Source organism: Nerophis lumbriciformis, linkage group LG22 (assembly GCF_033978685.3).
Source record: "Nerophis lumbriciformis linkage group LG22, RoL_Nlum_v2.1, whole genome shotgun sequence".
NCBI lineage: Eukaryota > Metazoa > Chordata > Actinopteri > Syngnathiformes > Syngnathidae > Nerophis > Nerophis lumbriciformis.
Genome location: NC_084569.2, coordinates 32,362,365 through 32,385,329, shown reverse-complemented (window position 1 = coordinate 32,385,329; position 22,965 = coordinate 32,362,365). Strand labels below are relative to the sequence as shown.

The window sequence follows — 22,965 nt, the reverse complement described above, 5'->3', positions numbered from 1 at the left end:
TCATGGTACAAATATATACTATCATCATAATACAGTCATCACACAAGTTAATCATCAGAGTATATACATTGAATTATTGACATTATTTACAATCCAGGGGTGGGATGTGAAGTCCAGTTGTGATTGATTGAATACCCTGAGAGAATGAAATACTTAGTAAATGTATTTTTCGCACTACTACACTACTTTTTTGTTTTTAGGTCTATAAATAACATGTGTAAGGTTAAAGCTATGGGGAAACTATTCAAAAACATCACAAGGGTTAAAGTTTTCCACCAGTTCCTGTCATGGCCAGCCATTAGTAAGGTGTCTTCTCTCTGAGCTCATACACCTCCATTTAGTTTTACCTTTACAGTTATGGAGGAATTTGTTGTTGCTACTTAGTAGAATTTATTCTACTAACGTAACACAGACAGTGACATTATTTTCCCATAACAGTCACTTCATCTCCCTATTTGCTGCAGCCCCAGAGGGTGGTAGTAATCTGCCTGCTGTACACAGGAAGAAAACATGGTTGGCTGCCGGAAGAAGCTTCCTGTGCCAAAACGTGGACCTTAGGGTGTTGTGGTTTCCCGGAATGCAAAGGAAAGTTGGCGCGGTCAAGGCATGAAGGTAAGGACATGGTTTATTTTAAACACTAACAGACTACAAAAAAGGAAGCAAACAAAAGGCGTGCACAATGGCGGAGAACAAACTAGACTAATGAAACCAAAACTTGCACAAAGGCAGAAACTATGAACAATAAACAAAAACTTACTTGGCATGGAACTATGGTAGCATGAAGTCAAACAGAGTTAGCAGGGGTGTCAGAAGTAGCATGGCATGAAGTGAGCAGAGGTATGATGGGATAATGTCACCAGGACGATCAACAGAAACAGACAGGCTTAAATAGCAGTGACATGATTAGTGACAGGTTACGCGAGTGCAGAGCGTGAGACAGGTGCGTGACATGAGGACAGGTGAAAACTAATGGGTAGTCATGGAAACAAAAACAATGGAGCGTAAACAGAAACTAAAGAGTCCAATAACTAAACTAAACAAAACAAAACATGATCCAAAAGACATGACATCCTGAAAAGGTGAGTACAAAATAGACGTGGCCTTTGCTTCTTCCGTCTACCGTCTGGGTGATGTTCTTGGTAGGGATATTTTGCAATGCCATGTTGACATTAGAGCTGCACCTACGGCTTTATTTTAATGTAATAATTAAGCAATCTGTCAATTACTTTGTTCCATTAATTATCCTCTGCATTTGACCAACCCCCTTGTTGCACCCCCTGGGAGGTGAGGGGAGCAATGAGCAGCAGCGGTGGCCGTGCTCGGGAATCATTTTGGTGATTTAACCCCCAATTCCAACCCTTGATGCTGAGTGCCAAGCAGGGAGGTAATGGGTCCCATTTTTATAGTCTTTGGTATGACTCAGCCGGGGTTCGAACTCACGACCTTCCGATCTCAGCCTGTGTGTTAATCATCCGATTGTCATGTGTGTTTATACAAAATATTTTTTGCTAAATTGTCGCTGCTGTTGATCCTCAGATGCATGTGCAATCCAAACAAAAGATTAGAAACTGGAATATATGTGTATTCATTTAAACCAGTGATTCTTAACCTGGGTTCGATCGAACCCTAGGGGTTCGGTGAGTCGGGCTCAGGGGTTCGGCGGAGGTCAAGACACACCCGACTCATCGTGTAAATAAAAACTTCTCCCTATCGGCTTATTACAGATACGGCAACAGCAGAAGTCACACTGACTTGCAGGTGTGTAATTTGTTGTGAGTTTATGCACTGTGTTGGTTTTGTTCTTTGAACTTGGTGATGTTCATGCACGGTTCATTTTATGCACCAGTAATAAAACATGGTAACACTTTAGTATGGGGAACATATTCACCATTAATTAGTTCCTTATTAACATGCAAATTAGTAACATATTGGCTCTTAACTAGTCATTATTAAGTACTTATTAATGCCTTATTCGGCATGGCCTTATTATAACTCTAACCCTCTAACCCTGGCCCTAACCCTCTAACCCAGACCTGGGCATTCTGCGCCCGCGGGCCACATCCGGCCCGCGTGAGGCCAATCATAAATTACAAAATACATTTAAAAAAGTATCTATGTCGAATGTGCAATACAACGGTGCTGCTTTTGTTTTGAAAAGCGTTATTTGTATTACTTCCGTGTGGACGTATGCGCGTGCGTGATTGTGAGTGAATGTGAACAGCTGCAATTACAAAATAAAGTTGAAAAAACATCTATGTCGTGCGCGCCATACAACTGTGCTGCTTTTATTTTGAAAAGTGTTATTTATGGACGTATGTCGGTGTGTAACCTGTGAGTGAAGGTGCACAGCGACAAGTGATGCACGGTTACTCCCGAGACGCTAAAAAGAGAAAAGTTGGCGTGTTTTCAACAAGACATGGACTGCCAAGCAACGTTCCCTCTAAGGTGCGCACCTGTGCAATTGCGCACTGCTCAAGCGTCCTCTGCGCACAGCAAATATATGCCGTGCACCAAATCAAATCCCATCTGAATTCTAAACAAAATAAACACATTTATTCTGTGTAATTTTGCAATGCAACTCTGAGTGACAATGACAACAAGCGGCCCGAACGGTGTTCGTCAACACCGTTCAATTGAACACCGTTCAATTATTGTAACGTCTATCGAGATGCTTCGAGGCCAGGAATTATATCGATCACTTTATCGAGCAAAACTGTTTATATTCGGCCATAACCACACCAAAAACATGAGTAAAACACTTCTATCTCGAAAAACTAGTCATTTTCTGCCGTACAAACCAGGCCAAAACCAATTTGTCATCTGTCACCAACACGCATAGCACTAAGCCACTGGTGCGTTTATGGCCACACAAAACGTTGGACAACTCAAACACCACACAAAGTTACACTATGACTCCTCAGTCATACGTGTGCTTATTTTACTGTCATTTATTATTAATGTTAATTTATTTATATTAATCATGGAATGCTGATACGAGAGAAAGTTACAGGAATGCACACTTCATCCTATGCTTACATTTCATTGTGCAACATGAGGATGTTTAAGGGGAACTAAATGTGATCTCTGAAAGGGGTACAAATGATTTCCAAAGCAGTGCTTTTGGTATAAAGTTAAGTTAGGTTAAATGAAAGTATTATTATTATTATTATTATTATTATTATTATTATTATTTATCTTACGGTATATATCAAAAATAATATTGAGCAAAATTTAATTGAAATATTGTCGATGTGGCCCTCCAGCAGTGCTCGGGTTGCTCATGCGGCCCCTGGTAAAAATAAATTGCCCACCCCTGCTCTAACCCTAACCCTAATCAAATAACTCTAAATTAAGTCTTTGTTACTTAGAATATGTTCCCCATACCAAAGTGTTACCAAAAACATATAACTTTGTCTTGAATTTGAAAAAAATATATATATATATATATATTTTTCACTAAAGAAGGGTTCGGTGACTGCGCATATGAAACTGGTGGGGTTCGGTACCTCCAACAAGGTTAAGAACCACTGATTCAAACCTTTATTCATTCATTCAGGGAGGGCCAATTACTTTCGGGTTATTACAACAAATTATTGAAAGCAAAATAAAAAAACAAAAGATCTATACAAACATTGTGTATGTAAACTTCTGACCTCCAATAAGTTTTTTCCCTTAAAGAGATCATCTTCAGGTGTACTTCATCAAAGAGGGTGTGTCTTTGACTTGAAAGAGGTCTTTGTAACGGACATGTCCAACTCTAATAAATAGTCCGCATTTCTTTCTTTCTTTCTTTTAGTTTATTTCGAACATGAACATACTTACAGTATAATACATCACACAATTTCATATCATTTTACTTTACATCATGTCCGAAAAGGAGTAGGATGAAGCTAAGCTTATTTAATCCTACCCCTTGGCCACTTCAGAGCGTTTACATATATATAGAATCATTTACTGACCTTTTTATATAATAAAATAACATCTGTGAATTAGTGTACACAACAGTTTTGTAATATGTAATTCATTAATTCAGTCATTATTAACAACATTTCAAGAGCAATCCAGTCAGAACTCAGTTGGGATCCAAATGGAGCAGAAGCTTTAGTTCAACATCGTCACTTCTTCAACTATGATCACTTTTTCATACATCAGATAAGACAAGTTTTAACATCACTCTTGATTCAACCATGTGTCATTGTTTACAGTTGAAAGAAAACTTAATTGACATGCTATTTCTATTTCACTTGATAAGCAATGAAGTTAAACTTTGAAAGTTTAAAAAAGTACAACTTACTTGATTGATGCCTTAAGAATCAGGTGTGTACTAATGTAGTACAAAATACAATGTACGACTGAAACAGTACACATGAGTTCAAGTACCTCGGAGTCTTGTTCACGAGTGAGGGAAGAGTGGATCGTGAGATCGACAGGCGGATCGGTGCGGCGTCTTCAGTAATGCAGACGCTGTATCGATCCGTTGTGGTGAAGAAGGAGCTGAGCCGGAAGGCAAAGCTCTCAATTTACCGGTCGATCTACGTTCCCATCCTCACCTATGGTCATGAGCTTTGGGTTATGACCGACAAGATCACGGGTACAAGCGGCCAAAATGAGTTTCCTCCGCCGGGTGGCGGGGATTTCCCTTAGAGATGGGGTGAGAAGCTCTGCCATCCGGGAGGAGCTCAAAGTAAAGCCGCTGCTCCTCCACATCAAGAGGAGCCAGATGAGGTGGTTCGGGCATCTGGTCAGGATGCCACCCGAACGCCTCCCTAGGGAGGTGTCCGACCAATAAGAGGCCACGGGGAAGACCCAGGACACGTTGGGAAGACTATGTCTCCCGGCTGGCCTGGGAACGCCTCGGGATCCCTCGGGAAGAGCTGGACGAAGTGGCTGGGGAGAGGGAAGTCTGGGCTTCCCTGCTTAGGCTGCTGACCCCGCGACCCGACCTCGGATAAGCGGAAGAAGAAGGATGGATGGATGGATGGATGGAACTTACTTGATTGATGCCATAAGAATCAGGTGTGTACTAAAGTAGTACAAAATTCAAAGTACGCCTGAAACCTTCCAAACTAATTTTTTTACATGGTGGCGATAATAAATATAATATTCGACACCACTGACCTTTGTGCAACAATTCTATTGTTGTCGCTAAGTTTAGAAAGCTAATAGTTTTAACTTGGCTGCGAGCTTAGCTTAGCATCATGCTGGCTAAGATAGCAGGTTAGCTTCTTTTAACTCGAGTCGGAAATAGAATCAAAATGCCAATTATAATTAATGGAACACTGCAAAAACTGAACTCTAAGTAAGATTAAATATCTCAAATAAGGGTGATATTTGCTTATTTTCTGTCTGATAAGATCATTCTTCTCACTAAGCAGATTTTATGTTAGAGTCTTTTACTTGTTTTAAGGGTTTTGGTCCTAAATGATTTTAGTAAGATATTACAGCTTGTTGCTGAGATTTGATTACCTATATTGAGTAAAACATGCTTGAAACTAGAATATCAACTAATGCAAAGCTGTGTCATCAACATTCACAAGAATAAAACTACTTTTTTAAAGTAATAATTTCTTACTTCAAGCATGAGAAAAAAAAAATCATGATGCCGAGCGCATATCATTACGTCAAGATAATGGCACTAGCATTTACTTACAAACCCCGTTTTCATATGAGTTGGGAAATTGTGTTAGATGTAAATATAAACGGAATACAATGATTTGTAAATCCTTTTCAACCCATATTCAATTGAATGCATGACAAAGACAAGATATTTGATGTTCAAACTCATACTCTTTATTTTTTTTTGCAAATAATAATTAACTTAGAATTCCATGGCTGCAACACGTGCCAAAGTAGTTGGGAAAGGGCATGTTCACCACTGTGTTACATGGCCTTTCCTTTTAACAACACTCAGTAAACGTTTGGGAACTGAGGAGACACATTTTTTAAGCTTCTCAGGTGGAATTCTTTCCCATTCTTGCTTGATGTACAGCTTAAGTTGTTCAACAGTCCGGGGGTCTCCGTTGTGGTATTTTAGGCTTCATAATGCGCCACACATTTTCAATGGGAGACAGGTCTGGACTACAGGCAGGCCAGTCTAGTACCCGCACTCTTTTACTATGAAGCCACGTTGATGTAACTCGTGGCTTGGCATTGTCTTGCTGAAATAAGCAGGGGCGTCCATGGTAACGTTGCTTGGATGGCAACATATGTTGCTCCAAAACCTGTATGTACCTTTCAGCATTAATGGCGCCTTCACAGATGTGTAAGTTACCCATGTCTTGGGCATTAATACACCCCCATACCATCACAGATGCTGCCTTTTCAACTTTACGCCTATAACAATCCGGATGGTTTTTTTCCTCTTTGGTCCGGAGGACACGACGTAAACAGTTTCCAAAAACAATTTGAAATGTGGACTCGTCAGACCACAGAACACTTTTCCACTTTGTATCAGTCTATCTTAGATGAGCTCAGGCCCAGCAAAGCCGACGGCATTTCTGGGTGTTGTTGATAAACTGTTTTCGCCTTGCATAGGAGAGTTTTAACTTGCACTTACAGATGTAGTGACCAACTGTAGTTACTGACAGTGGGTTTCTGAAGTGTTCCTGAGCCCATGTGGTGATATCCTTTACACACTGATGTCACTTGTTGATGCAGTACAGCCTGAGGGATCGAAGGTCACGGGCTTAGCTGCTTACGTGCAGTGATTTCTCCAGATTCTCTGAACCCTTTGATGATATTATGGACCGTAGATGGTGAAATCCCTAAATTCCTTGCAATAGCTGGTTGAGAAAGGTTTTTCTTAAACTGTTCAACAATTTGCTCACGCATTTGTTGACAAAGTGGTGACCCTCGTCCCATCCTTGTTTGTGAATGACTGAGCATTTCATGAAATCTACTTTTATACCCAATCATGGCACCCACCTGTTCCCAATTTGCCTGTTCACCTGTGGGATGTTCCAAATAAGTGTTTGATGAGCATTCCTCAACTTTATCAGTATTTATTGCCACCTTTCCCAACTTCTTTGTCCCGTGTTGCTGGCATCAAATTCTAAAGTTAATGATTATTTGCAAAAAAACAAAATGTTTATCAGTTTGAACATCAAATATGTTGTCTTTGTAGCATATTCAACTGAATATTGGTTGAAAATTATTTGTAAATCATTGTATTCCGTTTATATTTACATCTGACACAATTTCCCAACTCATATGGAAATGGGGTTTGTAGTTGCATATGTGTGTATGTTGTGTCTGTGTGTGTTTGTGTTTGGTATCTGTGTCCGTGCGTACGTATGTGATAATGGGGTATATGGGTCACCGGGGTATTGTTTTCAACTTTGTAAAGCACTTTGCGTTGCATTTTTTATGTATGAAAAGCGCTTTATGAATGAAGCTTGATTTGATTTGATTTGATATTTCCCATTATTTATTCATTATTTTTCCTATTATTTATTTATTAATTATTTACTTATTTGATATTTATCATATTTCATTTATTAATTATTATTTGTAATAATTTATTGTGTATTTATTTATCAAAAAAGTACCTGACATCATTTTGATCATCTAAGTTACATTTTGATGCACTTTTTATGTCAGTTTCACACAACGCATTATCTATTTATAATGTATTTATTGTTATTTATTTATTATGTATTATTTGTTTATCACTTTGATCATTTTAATCACATTTTGTGAATAAGTTTCACATTCCACAATGTTTGTTTAATGTTTATTATGAATTATTATTCATTTATCTATTCATCCTGTTATACTAAAATGTACATTTGACACAGTATTGCACTTTAATTTTTAATTTGTTTTGTCTGTACAGCACTTTGGTCAACTGAGGTTGTTTTTAAAGGTGCTGTATAATATAATACATAATGTTGAATATAGAGAACATACAAACACTTAATTTATTGAATAAAAAATACTGAAATTCCACGACATATTGAATTTGCAAACAACTAAAATTAAAACACATAAAATTAAATTAAAACATACAATTATACACAAAGCAAACTATAATCTGCTACCCAAGAATATACAACAATTCTTCTCAACAAAAGAGGAGGAATATAATCTTAGAGAAAAATGTCATTTAAAACATTTGTACGCACGTACAACACTTAATACCTTCAGTATATCAGTATGTGGAATTAAATTATGGAATGGATTAAGCAAAAAATCAAACAATGTAGTAATATAATCCACTTCCAGAAACTCTTCAAACTTAAATAGTTTACAAAGTACAAAGAAAAAGCACCATGATAAACATTCTGAATTTATCTCATTCATTTTCTACATAATCTTACTCATCTCACATGTGATTATTATTTATTTATTTATTTGTATTGTTATTACCTACGGAATATATTGTGAATAAATTGAGAACAGGAAGTGAACAAAAGTTTTAGGAAAAGGGGTAGGATTGAATAAGGTCCGCTTCTTCCTACTCCTTTTCGAACATGTTGAATAGAGACACTGGAAATTGTGATGCATCATGTTGTATGCATGTGTGATGTATCATGTTGTATGCATGCATGTGTGATGTATCATGTTGTATGCATGCATGTGTGATGTATCATGTCGTATGCATGCATGTGTGATGCATCATGTCGTATTCATGCATGTGAGATGTATCATGTCGTATGCATGCATGTGTGATGTATCATGTTGTATGCATGCATGTGTGATGTATCATGTTGTATGCATGCATGTGTGATGTATCATGTTGTATGCATGCATAAGTGATGGATCATGTTGTATGCATGCATGTGTGATGTATCATGTTGTATGCATGCATGTGTGATGTATCATGTCGTATGCATGCATGTGTGATGCATCATGTCGTATTCATGCATGTGAGATGTATCATGTCGTATGCATGCATGTGTGATGTATCATGTTGTATGCATGCATGTGTGATGTATCATGTTGTATGCATGCATGTGTGATGTATCATGTTGTATGCATGCATAAGTGATGGATCATGTTGTATGCATGCATGTGTGATGTATCATGTTGTATGCATGCATGTGTGATGTATCATGTTGTATGCATGCATAAGTGATGGATCATGTTGTATGCATGCATGTGTGATGTATCATGTTGTATGCATGCATGTGTGATGTATCATGTCGTATGCATGCATGTGTGATGCATCATGTCGTATGCATGCATGCATGTGTGATGTATCATGTCGTATGTGTGATGTATCATGTCGTATGCATGCATGTGTGATGTATCATGTCGTATGCATGCATGTGTGATGTATCATGTCGTATGTATGCATGTGAGATGTATCATGTCGTATGCATGCATGTGTGATGCATCATGTCGTATGCATGCATGTGTGATGTATCATGTCGTATGCATGCATGTGTGATGTATCATGTCGTATGCATGCATGTGAGATGTATCATGTCGTATGCATGCATGTGTGATGCATCATGTCGTATGCATGCATGTGTGATGTATCATGTCGTATGCATGCATGTGTGATGTATCATGTTGTATGCATGCATGTGTGATGTATCATGTCGTATGCATGCATGTGAGATGTATCATGTTGTATGCATGCATGTGTGATGTATCATGTCGTATGCATGCATGTGTGATGCATCATGTTGTATGCATGCATGTGTGATGTATCATGTCGTATGCATGCATGTGAGATGTATCATGTTGTATGCATGCATGTGTGATGTATCATGTCGTATGCATGCATGTGTGATGCATCATGTTGTATGCATGCATGTGTAATGCATCATGTTGTATGCATGCATGTGTGATGTATCATGTTGTATGCATGCATGTGTGATGTATCATGTCGTATGCATGCATGTGTGATGCATCATGTTGTATGCATGCATGTGTGATGCATCATGTTGTATGCATGCATGTGTGATGTATCATGTTGTATGCATGCATAAGTGATGGATCATGTTGTATGCATGCATGTGTGATGTATCATGTTGTATGCATGCATGTTCCAAATAAACTCAAACTCAACTCAACTCAGGGGGTCTGAGCAAACAAAACAAAAATGTGTACATAAAAAACTTTGCAGTTTTTATTTTTATAAACCTTTATTTAGTATATGTAACATTTACATACAAGCAAATAAATAATAATAAACAAAACAAGTACAGAAACAGTACAAAACAGCGCCAGGGGGTTGTGAATTAAATAAAGCAACTAAAATAAAATACAAAATATACAAATGTAACAAAGTGTAAAGCCATAGGCTCACACAAGTTCCGTAAATAATCAAAATTTGGAGCACAGCATCATCGTTTTCACAGCTTTTTGGTTGTTAGAGGTAGAAAGCGTTTTAAAGTAAAGTTCTAATTATTTTTTAAAGGCACAAACAAACAGGTCGGGTATTGAGAAACTTACATTTATGAATAGTTTGCGCGTAGTTTTTTTTTTTTTTTTAACATTTTAATGTTTCAACCGCGTCGTTTTTGTTTGTTTGTTTGTTTTTAACTTTTATTTATAAATTTCAACATTTACAAACAGACAAGAAACAATAATCAAAATAAGTACAAAAATAGTACAAAACAGTAAAAAAAAAAAGAGTACAAAGCAGCGCCAGGCAAAAAAATTTAAAGTAACTAAAATAGAGTGCAAAAAAAAAATAAAAAATAAAAAAAAAAAAATATATATATATATATATATATATATATATATATATATATATATATATATATATATATATATATATATATATATATATATATATATATATATATATATATATATATATATATATATATATATATATATACAATAAACAAAGTGCAAAGCCATAGGCTCACTCAATTTCAGGAAATAACTTAAATTTGGAACACAGCATCATCGTTTTCACAGCTTTTTGGTTGTTAGAGGTAGAGAGTGTTTTAATGTAGATTTCTAATTCTTTTTTAAAGGCACAAAAGACAGGTCGGGTATTGAGAAACTTACATTTATGAATAGTTTGCGCGTATTTTTTATTTTTTATTTTTTTGTTTCAACGCGTCGTTTTTTTGTTTTTTTTTACTTTTATTTATAGATTTCAACATTTACAAACAGACAAGAAACAATAATCAAAATAAGTACAAAAATAGTACAAAACAGTACAAAAAGAGTACAAAGCAGTGCCAGGCGGTTATAAATTCAAAGTAACTAAAATAGAATTAAAAAAATATATATATATACAAAATAAACAAAGTGCAAAGCCATAGGTTCACTCAATTTCAGTAAATAACTTAAATTTGGAACACAGCATCATCGTTTTCACAATTTTTTGGTTGTTAGAGGTAGAGAGTGTTTTAATGTAGATTTCTAATTCTTTTTTAAAGGCACAAACAGGTCGGGTATTGAGAAACTTACATTTATAAATAGTTTGCGCGTATTTTTATTTTATTTTATTTTTTGTTTCAACGCGTCGTTTTTTTTTAGTTTTTTTTTTACTTTTATTCATAAATTTCAACATTTACAAACAGACAAGAAACAATAATCAAAATAAGTACAAAAATAGTACAAAACAGTACAAAAAGAGTACAAAGCAGTGCCAGGCGGTTATAAATTCAAAGTAACTAAAATAGAATGCAAAAAATATATATATATACAAAATAAACAAAGTGCAAAGCCATAGGCTCACTCAATTTCAGTAAATAACTTAAATTTGGAACACAGCATCATCGTTTTCACAATTTTTTGGTTGTTAGAGGTAGAGAGTGTTTTAATGTAGATTTCTAATTCTTTTTTAAAGGCACAAACAAACAGGTCGGGTATTGAGAAACTTATATTTATGAATAGTTTGCGCGTATTTTTATTTTATTTTAATTTTTGTTTCAACGCGTCGTTTTTTTAAAGTTTTTTTTTTAACTTTTATTCATAAATTTCAACATTTACAAACAGACAAGAAACAATCATCAAAATAAGTACACAAATAGTACAAAACAGTACAAAAAGAGTACAAAGCAGCGCCAGGGGGTTATAAATTCAAAGTAACTAAAATAGAATGCAAAAAATATATATATATAAAATAAACAAAGTCCAAAGCCATAGGCTCACTCAATTTCAGTAAATAACTTAAATTTGGAACACAGCATCATCGTTTTTTTGGTTGTTCGAGGTAGAGAGTGTTTTAATGTAGATTTCTAATTCTTTTTTAAAGGCACAAACAAACAGGTCGGGTATTGAGAAACTTATATTTATGAATAGTTTGCGCGTATTTTTATTTTATTTTATTTTTTGTTTCAACGCGTTGTTTTTTTTTAAAGTTTTTTTTTTACTTTTATTCATAAATTTCAACATTTACAAACAAACAAGAAACAATAATCAAAATAAGTACAAACATAGTACAAAACAGTACAAAAAGAGTACAAAGCAGTGCCAGGCGGTTATAAATTCAAAGTAACTAAAATAGAATGCAAAAAATATATATATATACAAAATAAACAAAGTGCAAAGCCATAGGCTCACTCAATTTCAGTAAATAACTTAAATTTGGAACACAGCATCATCGTTTTTTTGGTTGTTCGAGGTAGAGAGTGTTTTAATGTAGATTTCTAATTCTTTTTTAAAGGCACAAACAAACAGGTCGGGTATTGAGAAACTTACATTTATGAATAGTTTGCGTGTAGTATATTTTGTGCCTCCTCCTTTCATCTGTCATGCAAAAAAAATGGCCACTTGTTGCTCCCTACAAAGAGCGTTACGACTGATGGGGGGCTCACTCCGCCATATAAACAACGCGACAGAAAAGGTGGAAAAACACGTCAAACTTATTGATTCCGCTACGCTACTATCGACCTGGTACTGTTACCACCCTTGTGGTCTATAATCAATCGATTGCCTCGATCGACAACGGATTGTTCTAGCAAAGCATGCACGAGTAGTGCATCGTCTCCCTCCCAGAGGATCTTCGAACGCATAGTTGTTCGCAGCTAAGCTAGTTTTGTGTGACAACGCCGGCGAGGAGGGAGGGGCACTAGTTTGTGGCCGTCACTTTGCCAAGAAAGCGCCCTGAGACGCCGTCAGATACATTTCAGGCAAGTTACAACTCATATTTCATCACATCGTATCTGTAGTTAGACTTTATATCATGTATTCATGCGCCCTTTACTCATTTGCATTTGGCGCGGGTGGGGATGGTGCTGAGCCTTGAATGGACCTATTGTGATTATGCGACTATATTACTCGCATATAAACGCGCTGCATGCACGCCTAAACATTCGGTCCTAAACATTTACACGCCGCGTGGATTTTTATAAAGTGTTCTGCATGGTTTGGACGCGCGCCGTGGGGATGGAGAAGCAGCAGCATGGTGCCTTCCAGCATGTTACTTAACCGGTTTTTGTTGTTCGGCGACGTCCACTCGCAACAAAACACAAAAGTTTCACTGATCGTCCTGATTGCATCCTAAAAGACATGTCATTAAGTCCTGGAAAATACTCAAACGAAACCAGCAGAGAGAAAACACACTTGCCTGTTTGATTGATTGATCTGCATACTTGCCAATCTTGAGACCTCCGAATTCGGGAGATTGGGGGGGGAGTATACTTATAGCTAGAATTCACTGAAATTAAAGTATTTCTTATATATATATATATATATATATATATATATATATATATACATATATATATATATATGTATATATATATGTGTGTATATGTATATTATGGATGTCCGATATTGTCCAACTCTTTATTACCGATACCGATATTTACAGTCGTGGAATTAACACATTATTATACCTAATTTGGACAACCAGGTATGGTGAAGATAAGGTCCTTTTTTTAAAAATTAATAAAATAAAATAAGATAAATAAATTAAAAACATTTTCTTGAATAAAAAAGAAAGTAAAACAATATAAAAACCGTTACATAGAAACTAGTAATTAATGAAAATTTGTCAAATTAACTGTTAAAGGTTAGTACTATTAGTGGATCAGCAGCACGCACAATCATATGTGCTTACGGACTGTATCCCTTGCAGACTGTATTGATATATATTGATATATAATGTAGGAACCAGAATATTAATAACAGAAAGAAACAACCCTTTTGTGTGAATGAGTGTGAATGGGGGAGGGAGGTTTTTTGGGTTGGTGCACTAATTGTAAGTGTATATTGTGTTTTTTATGTTGATTTAATAAAAAAAAAAAACGATACCGAGAATAAAAAAAAACGATACCGATAATTTCTGATATTACATTTTAAAGCATTTATCAACCGATAATATCGGCCTGCCGATATTATCGGCTGATAAATGCGATATATTATCGGACATCTCTAATATATATATATATATATATATATATATATATATATATATATATATATATATATATATATATATATATATTGCAGATGTCCGATAATATCGGCCGATAAATGCTTTAAAATGTAATATCGGAAATTATCGGTATCGTTTTTTTTATTATCGGTATTGTTTTATTTATTTTATTAATTTTTTTATTAAATCAACATAAAAAACACAAGATACACTTACAATTAGTGCACCAACCCAAAAAACCTCCCTCCCCCATTCACACTCATTCACACAAAAGGGTTGTTTCTTTCTGTTATTAATATTCTGGTTCCTACATTGATTGATTGATTGAAACTTTTATTAGTAGATTGCACAGTGCAGTACATATTCCGTACAATTGACCACTAAATGGTAACACCCCAATAAGTTTTTCAACTTGTTTAAGTCGGGGTCCACTTAAATTGATTCATAGTTCAGATATATACTATTTTCATAATACAGTCATCACACAAGATAATCATCAGAGTATATACATTGAATTATTTACATTATTTACAATCCGGGGTGTGGGATATGGAGGGGGGGGGGGGGGGGGGGTAGGTTTGATTGATATCAACACTTCAGTCATCAACAATTGCATCATCAGATACATTTACATTGTAACAGTGTAGGACTGACTTGGTAGGATATGTACAGCAAGTAGTGGACACAGAGAGAGAGATCAGAAATTATAAGAAAAAGGGTCTACATTGAATTATTTGATTATTTACATTTGATTATTTACAATTCAAAGAGGTATGATGAGGAAGGGAGGGTGTTAGTTTAGGGTTGAAGTTGCCTGGGGGTGTTCTTTTAGTGCGGTTTTGAAGGAGGATAGAGATGCCCTTTCTTTTACTTCTGTTGGGAGTGCATTCCATATTGATGTGGCATAGAAGGAGAATGAGTTAAGACCTTTGTTGGATCGGAATCTGGGTTTAACGTGGTTAGTGGAGCTCCCCCTGGTGTTGTGGTTATGGCGGTCATTTACGTTTTGACATGTACTTCGGTATCAGGGAGGTGTAGCGGATTTTATAGACTAGGCTCAGTGCAAGTTGTTTTACATTATATATCAATATATATCAATACAGTCTGCAAGGGATACAGTCCGTAAGCACACATGATTGTGCGTGCTGCTGGTCCACTAATAGTACTAACCTTTAACAGTTAATTTGACTCATTTTCATTAATTACTAGTTTCTATGTAACTGTTTTTATATTGTTTTACTTTCTTTTTTATTCAAGAAAATGTTTCTAATTTATTTATTTTATTTTATTTGATAAATTTTTTTTAAAAGTACCTTATCTTCACCATACACGGTTGTCCACATTAGGCATAATAATGTGTTAATTCCACGACTGTATATATCAGTATCGGTTGATATCTGTATCGGTAATTAAGAGTTAGACAATATCGGAATATCGTATATCGGCAAAAAAGCCATTATCGCACATCCCTAATATATATATATATATATATATATATATATATATATATATATATATATATATATATATATATATATATATATATATATATATATATATATATATATATATAGTACAGTACACAGTAATGAAAACACAGTTGTTCTACTAACTGTACTGTACTTGCTGCTTACTTAAAAAAAAAAAAAAACACTTACCTTTCACTATTTGAGTAGCCTTTGTTCTGCCATTTGAGTACTGGCGAGCGATCTCTGAAATTTGTTGAAAACATCCGCAAATGAGAACGGGTTGTTGCTTGCAAGGTGGCCCATAATACTGCGTTGCCACCGCCTTGTGCTTCTCTGACCGTTCATGAGTGACTATATCCATTCGGCCACCGTGTTATGGGTTTTAGATAAACCAATGGATAACGGAGACATATATAATAGTCTCCTTTTCAGGTGAGAGAGGACGCTAAAGGCAGTGCCTTTAAGGCACGCCCCCATTATTGTTTGTCCGGCTGGAAATTTTGGACATTACTACTTGCCGTAGTTTTGAAGCAATGCATGATGGGAATCCGGATGTTGTGTGTCAGTGTATTAACGTGCCGGCTAGTATAAACACACGCTGAGAAATAGCTCCGTGCCTGCCTACTTTATGGCTTATAGATAAACCTATGGATAACGGAGACATATATAATAGTCTCCTTTTCAGGTGAGAGAGGACGCTAAAGGCAGTGCCTTTAAGGCACGCCCCCATTATTGTTTGTCCGGCTGGAAATTTTGGACATTACTACTTGCCGTAGTTTTGAAGCAATGCATGATGGGAATCCGGATGTTGTGTGTCAGTGTATTAACGTGCCGGCTGGTATAAACACACGCTGAGAAATAGCTCCGTGCCTGCCTACATTATGGCTTATAGATAAACCTATGGATAACGGAGACATATATAATAGTCTCCTTTTCAGGTGAGAGAGGACGCTAAAGGCAGTGCCTTTAAGGCACGCCCCCAATATAGTTGTCCGGCTGGAAATCGGGAGAAATTCGGGAGAATTGTTGTCCCTGGAGATTTTTGGGAGAGGCACTGAAATTCGGGAGTCTCCTGGAAAATTCGGGAGGGTTGGCAAGTATGTTGATCTGATGGTGCATTAATAATAATGTATTGTTGTTGCTTATATACACTACACCCTTTACGTCATACATTTAGGGGTTCAATGATGATGATGTAATGATAGTACTGGTGCATTAATACTAATGTATTGTTGTTGCTTATACACTACAACAGGCCTGGGCAATTATTTTGACTCGGGAGGGGCCAAATTTAAACCAAAAAAATGTGTCTGGGGTCTGGTATAGCTCTGTCTATCTATACATATACAGTATATACATACATAATAAGGGTGTAACGGTACACAAAAATTTCGGTTCGGTACGTACCTCGGTTTAGAGGTCACGGTTCGGTTCATTTTCGGTACAGTAAGAAAACAACAAAATATAAATTTTTTGGTTATTTATTTACCAAAAATTGTAAACAATGGCTTTATCCTTTTAACACTGCTTTAACATAGCTGTGTGTGTGATGGATGTGAGCCACCACTAGGCTGATCAGTGCAACAGCAGGCAGTCATGAATGCTAAGCATAACAATAACATACATATACACACAGGGTCCATTGCCAGGGTTAATGTGGTCAACATATATAAAATAAAAACTAAATAGGATAAGGCTCAGAATTGATTTCTTAACAAAACCTTTCTACATATAAAGTGCAACATTTCCACATATAAAGTGCAACATTAAACTGATTCAAGTTGTTGCTCAGATTAAATAAAATGACAAAACTGTTCTTCTACATACAAAAAGTGCAACAATAAACAGTTTCAAGTCAACTCAGCCTCAGATTAACTTTTCTTCCCCCCCCAGCCTTTAACCCTGGTGACTTTCACTCAATTGTCATGTTTTTTTTCCCAGAAAAATCAGTTTATCCACATTGTCTGCAGAAAGAGCAGACCTGCTTGCAGTTAAAATGTCTCCAGCTGTGGAAAATACCCTTTCACTGGGCACGGAGGTAGTGCCTGGCTAACTTGGCAGTAAGAGGATATATGGGCTCATTTCTTCCACCATAGAAGTGGGTCAAAATCTAGTTTTTTAATGCAATATGGTCTTAAATCTGCTGCTATAAAAACATTTGTTATTGCTTTAGCCCTGCCTGACTCGCCGAGGAGAGGCTGCTTGAATGCGGTGGGAGCTGTGTTTGTTCGTCTTTCTCTTCGTTGAAGCGATGTTATCCATTGTTGTATCACACCGCGAAGCCCAAATGTTCCCAAACGGGAGATCTTAACGAGACAGGAGGGTCTTCCAGCTCTGGCTTTTACATGTTGTCGTAGCCTGGTCGCTGCTAGCATGCGGTGTGTTGTGCCTCGGTGTGCATTGTTTACACAACGTGCGGTACGCTACTTAATATGTCCGTGTGGAAACTCGTTCGGTACCCCTCCGAACCGAACCGAACCCCCCGTACCGAAACGGTTCAATACAAATACACGTACCGTTACACCCTTAATACATGCATATATATAATGTGTAGGCTGTGAAAATCTGCTGCACAGTATGTGTGCTTGGGTCCTATTTTTAGGAACACTAATACAAAACCTCACAATAATGTCTGATTGAAAGCTAAAAACGTTATGACAGACCGCCTTAAAAATGGAATGGAATTTTACATTTTCTTTTACTGAATGGGACACCCAGAATGTACATGAAAATAAAGAATGTGGGATTTACAATATTAACTATGAAGGATAAAACACTAAATATTGACAACATATGAACGTCACACCCCCTCTTAATCGACATATTTTACAATCAACAAAAATGCAACAAACAGCGAAGGGTAAAAAAAAACAAAAAACACCTATGATCTTTTATATATCTGATATATCACTAAGCTTTAGAACTTTGTTGTAAAAATATGCTTCTGCGTCTGTCCCTGACACCTGCATTTCAGGCTGGCCTCTGTGGAAACGCTCCCCACCCACAATGCTTGGTGCCTGGTCTGAGCTGCTTTGACGTAGATCAGTGTTTTTCAACCACTGTGCCGCGGCACATTAGTGTGCTGTGAGATACAGTCTGGTGTGCCGTGGGAGATGATCTAATTTCACCTAATTGGGTTAAAAATATTTTTTGCATACCAGTAATTATAATCAGCAAATAATGTGCCGTTGTTGAGTGTCTGTGCTGTCTGGAGATCGGCAGACTTACCACGTTATACTCTTCCATATCAGTAGGTGGCAGCATGTAGCTACCGAATTTTTCGGACTATAAGTGGCAGTTTTTTTCATAGTGGGTGCGACTTATACACAGGACCGACTTATGTGTGAAATTATTAACACATTAGCGTAAAATATCAAATAATATTATTTAGCTCATTCACGTAAGAGACTAGACGTATAAGATTTCATGGGATTTAGCGATTAGGAGTGACAGATTGTTTGGTAAACGTATAGCATGTTCTATATGTTATAGTTATTTTAATGACTCTTACCATAATACGTTACGTTAACATACCAGACACGTTCTCAGTTGGTTATTTATGCCTCATATAACGTACACTTATTCAGCCTGTTGTTCACTATTCTTTATTTATTTTAAATTGCCTTTCAAATGTCTATTCTTGGTGTTGGATTTTATCAAATACATTTCCCCAAAAAATGTGACTTATACTCCAGTGCGACTTATATATGTTTTTTTCCTTCTTTATTATGCATTTTCGGACTTATACTCCGGAGCGGCTTATACTCCGAAAAATACGGTAATTGCTTTGCAGATGTCAAAAACAGCGGGAGGCAGTGTGCAAGTAAAAAGGTGTCTAATGCTTAAACCAAAAATAAACAAAAGGTGAGTGCCGCTAAGAAAAGGCATTGAAGCTTAGGAAAGGCTATGCGGAACGAAACTAAAACTGGCTACGCTAATACTCATACTTGCCAACCCTCCCGAGAGACTCCCGAATTTCAACCATTGTCCCGAATTTCTCCCGATTTCCATCCTCTACAACCTCTACAAACAGTGCGCCGGCCCAGTCACATAATATAAGCGGCTTTTACACACACATAAGTGAATGCAAAGCATACTTGATCAACAGCCATACAGGTCAGACTGAGGGTGGCCGTATAAACAACTTTAACACTGTTACAAATATGCGCCACACTGTGAACCCACACCAAACAAGAATGACAAACACATTTCGGGAGAACATCCGCACCGTAACATACTGTACATATTTACCTCAGAAGGCTGCAAATAGAAAAGAGGCATTCAATTTTTATTAACATTTTATTTGATATGCCATTGATATTTTTTTATTACCGGTATTATTATTATTATTATTATTTGAAACTCGATTTTGCATGTCACTATAAAGTTATATAAGCCTTGCTTGTTCAATATTCAATGCAAAACCTGTTTGGGTCCCTATTAAAAACCTTGGCCCGCGGCTTTGTTCACTTTTAAATTTTGGCCCACTCTGTATTTGAGTTTGACACCCCTGGTGTATGGAGACACATAATTAGCTGCTAGCTTGCCAGGCCGAGGATTACAAATAAAAACAATACTAGCCAGAGAGGATCAGCATTTGTGATCGGCATTGAAAAGCATTAATCCACAATGGCGATCACGTACTTAAAAAAAATTAATTTACTTGTCCGATACTGATTGGTGGCCGATCAAACGGCACATCCCTAATTATTATTATATAGTATGATTACATTACTGATTGAAAAATAATGCTGACTATAATACTGTTTATCAGCAATAATATGTGGAACAACATATCGTTCAGCCAATTTTTTTTCTTCTTTTATTCAATCTTCTATTTATTTAACAATGTAACAACCCATTGAGATCTCTTTCACAAGGGTGCCCTGGCCAAGAGGTCAGCAGCACATGTCACAGAGCAGTTACAGAACGGTATTAAGTTATGACACACATTTTAAGATGCATAAAAGAGAACTGAAAGACAATAAAACAATTAAGTATTTACACCTTTTAAAAACACGGGCACTGTACAAACGTCTCACGCCGTCTATCCCTCTGGATAAATTGTAAGGCTCCAAATGGCAGTAGTTAAGAGTTTGTCATGTATTCCATGCCAGGGGGAAATGCAATCTGCAATCTTTTTCCCAAATTCAGTCCGTACGTGAGGAACAGTTCAAGCGTACGTATTGTTAGAAAGTAATGCATAGGAGCGTTTTTTTGTAACAAAGTACTTAAGTAGGTAGGCATTAAAGTAGGGATGTCCCATAATGGCTTTTTGCCGATATCCGATATTCCGATATTGTCCATCTCTTTAATTACCGATACCGATATCAACCAATACCGATATATACAGTCGTGGAATTAATACATTATTATGCCTAATTTGGACAACCAGGTATGGTGAAGATAAGGTCCTTTTTAAAAAAAATTTATAAAATAAAATAAGATAAATAAATTAAAAACATTTTCTTGAATAAAAAAGAAAGTAAAACAATATAGAAACAGTTACCTAGAAACTAGTAATTAATGAAAATGAGTAATATTAACTGTTAAAGGTTAGTACTATTAGTGGACCAGCAGCACACACAATCATGTGTGCTTACGGACTGTATCCCTTGCAGACTGTATTGATATATATTGATATATAATGTAGGAACCAGAATATTAATAACAGAAAGAAACAACCCTTTTGTGTGAATGAGTGTAAATGGAGTAGGGAGGTTTTTTGGGTTGGTGCACTAATTATAAGTGTATCTTGTGTTTTTGTTGTTGATTTAATTTAAAAAAAAAAACAAGCAAAAAAAACCGATACCAATAATAAAAAAATTGATACCGATAATTTCCGATATTATATTTTAAAGCATTTATCGGCCGATAATATCGGCAGGTTATCGGACATCTCTACATTAAAGTTATAGTCCTCTGCGGGCGCTCAGTGAAGATCAGTCTGATTTCAAATACGGTTGACAGTGTTGGGTGAGATGGAGACAGCTAATAACGAATCTTAATGGTTACCGGTAATAAAAAACAGTGTCCAAGGACTGGAGGCATTTAAATAAAGCACTCAAACAAAGCGTGTCTCCATTATCAATTATTGGCACGAAAGTTGTTTTTTTCTGACCTTAAGAAAAAAGCAGGTTTTATTTCTTAATAGAAGAACCCAAGCTTCACCCTAATTTTAGAGGCCAAATTGTTGATAAAACCCAACTACCGTATTTTTCGGAGTATAAGTCGCTCCGGAGTATAAGTCGCACCGGCCGAAAATGCATAATAAAAAAGGGGAAACAACATATATACCGGTAAGTCGCACTGGAGTATAAGTCACATTTTTTGGGGAAATTTATTTGATAAAGGCTGCCTTTTGTCACCGATTCTGTTCATAACTTTTATGGACAGAATTTCTAGGCGCAGTCAAGGCGTTGAGGGGATCCGGTTTGGTGGCTGCAGGATTAGGTCTCTGCTTTTTGCAGATGATGTGGTCCTGATGGCTTCATCTGGCCAGGATCTTCAGCTCTCGCTGGATCGGTTCGCAGCCGAGTGTGAAGCGACTGGGATGAGAATCAGCACCTCCAAGTCCGAGTCCATGGTTCTCGCCCGGAAAAGGGTGGAGTGCCATCTCCGGGTTGGGGAGGAGACCCTGCCCCAAGTGGAGGAGTTCAAGTACCTCGGAGTCTTGTTCACGAGTGAGGGAAGAGTGGATCGTGAGATCGACAGGCGGATCGGTGCGGCATCTTCAGTAATGCGGACGCTGTATCGATCCGTTGTGGTGAAGAAGGAGCTGAGCCGGAAGGCAAAACTCTCAATATACCGGTCGATCTACGTTACCATCCTCACCTATGGTCATGAGCTTTGGGTTATGACCAAAAGGACAAGATCACGGGTACAAGCGGCCGAAATGAGTTTCCTCCGCCGGGTGGCAGGGCTCTCCCTTAGAGATAGGGTGAGAAGCTCTGTCATCTGCGGGGAGCTCAAAGTAAAGCCGCTGCTCCTCCACATTGAGAGGAGCCAGATGAGGTGGTTCTGGCATCTGGTCAGGATGCCACCCGATCGCCTCCCTCGGGAGGTGTTTAGGGCACGTCCGACCGGTAGGAGGCCACGGGGAAGACCCAGGACACGTTGGGAAGACTATGTCTCCTGGCTGGCCTGGGAACGCCTCGGGATCCCCCGGGAAGAGCTGGACGAAGTGGCTGGGGAGAGGGA

At 37.1% G+C, this 22,965-nt stretch overlaps 1 protein-coding gene across 1 annotated transcript in view; it reads left to right on the top strand.

Moving 5' to 3' along the window:
• Positions 1 to 487: 487 nt before the first annotated feature.
• Positions 488 to 22,965, top strand: part of cpt1a2b (carnitine palmitoyltransferase 1A2b) — a 134,310-nt gene continuing 111,832 nt past the window's right edge. Inside the window, exon 1 of the mRNA XM_072915711.1 lies at positions 488 to 612. The gene's annotated coding sequence lies outside the window, so the exon portion shown is untranslated. The remainder of the gene's footprint in view (positions 613 to 22,965) is intronic.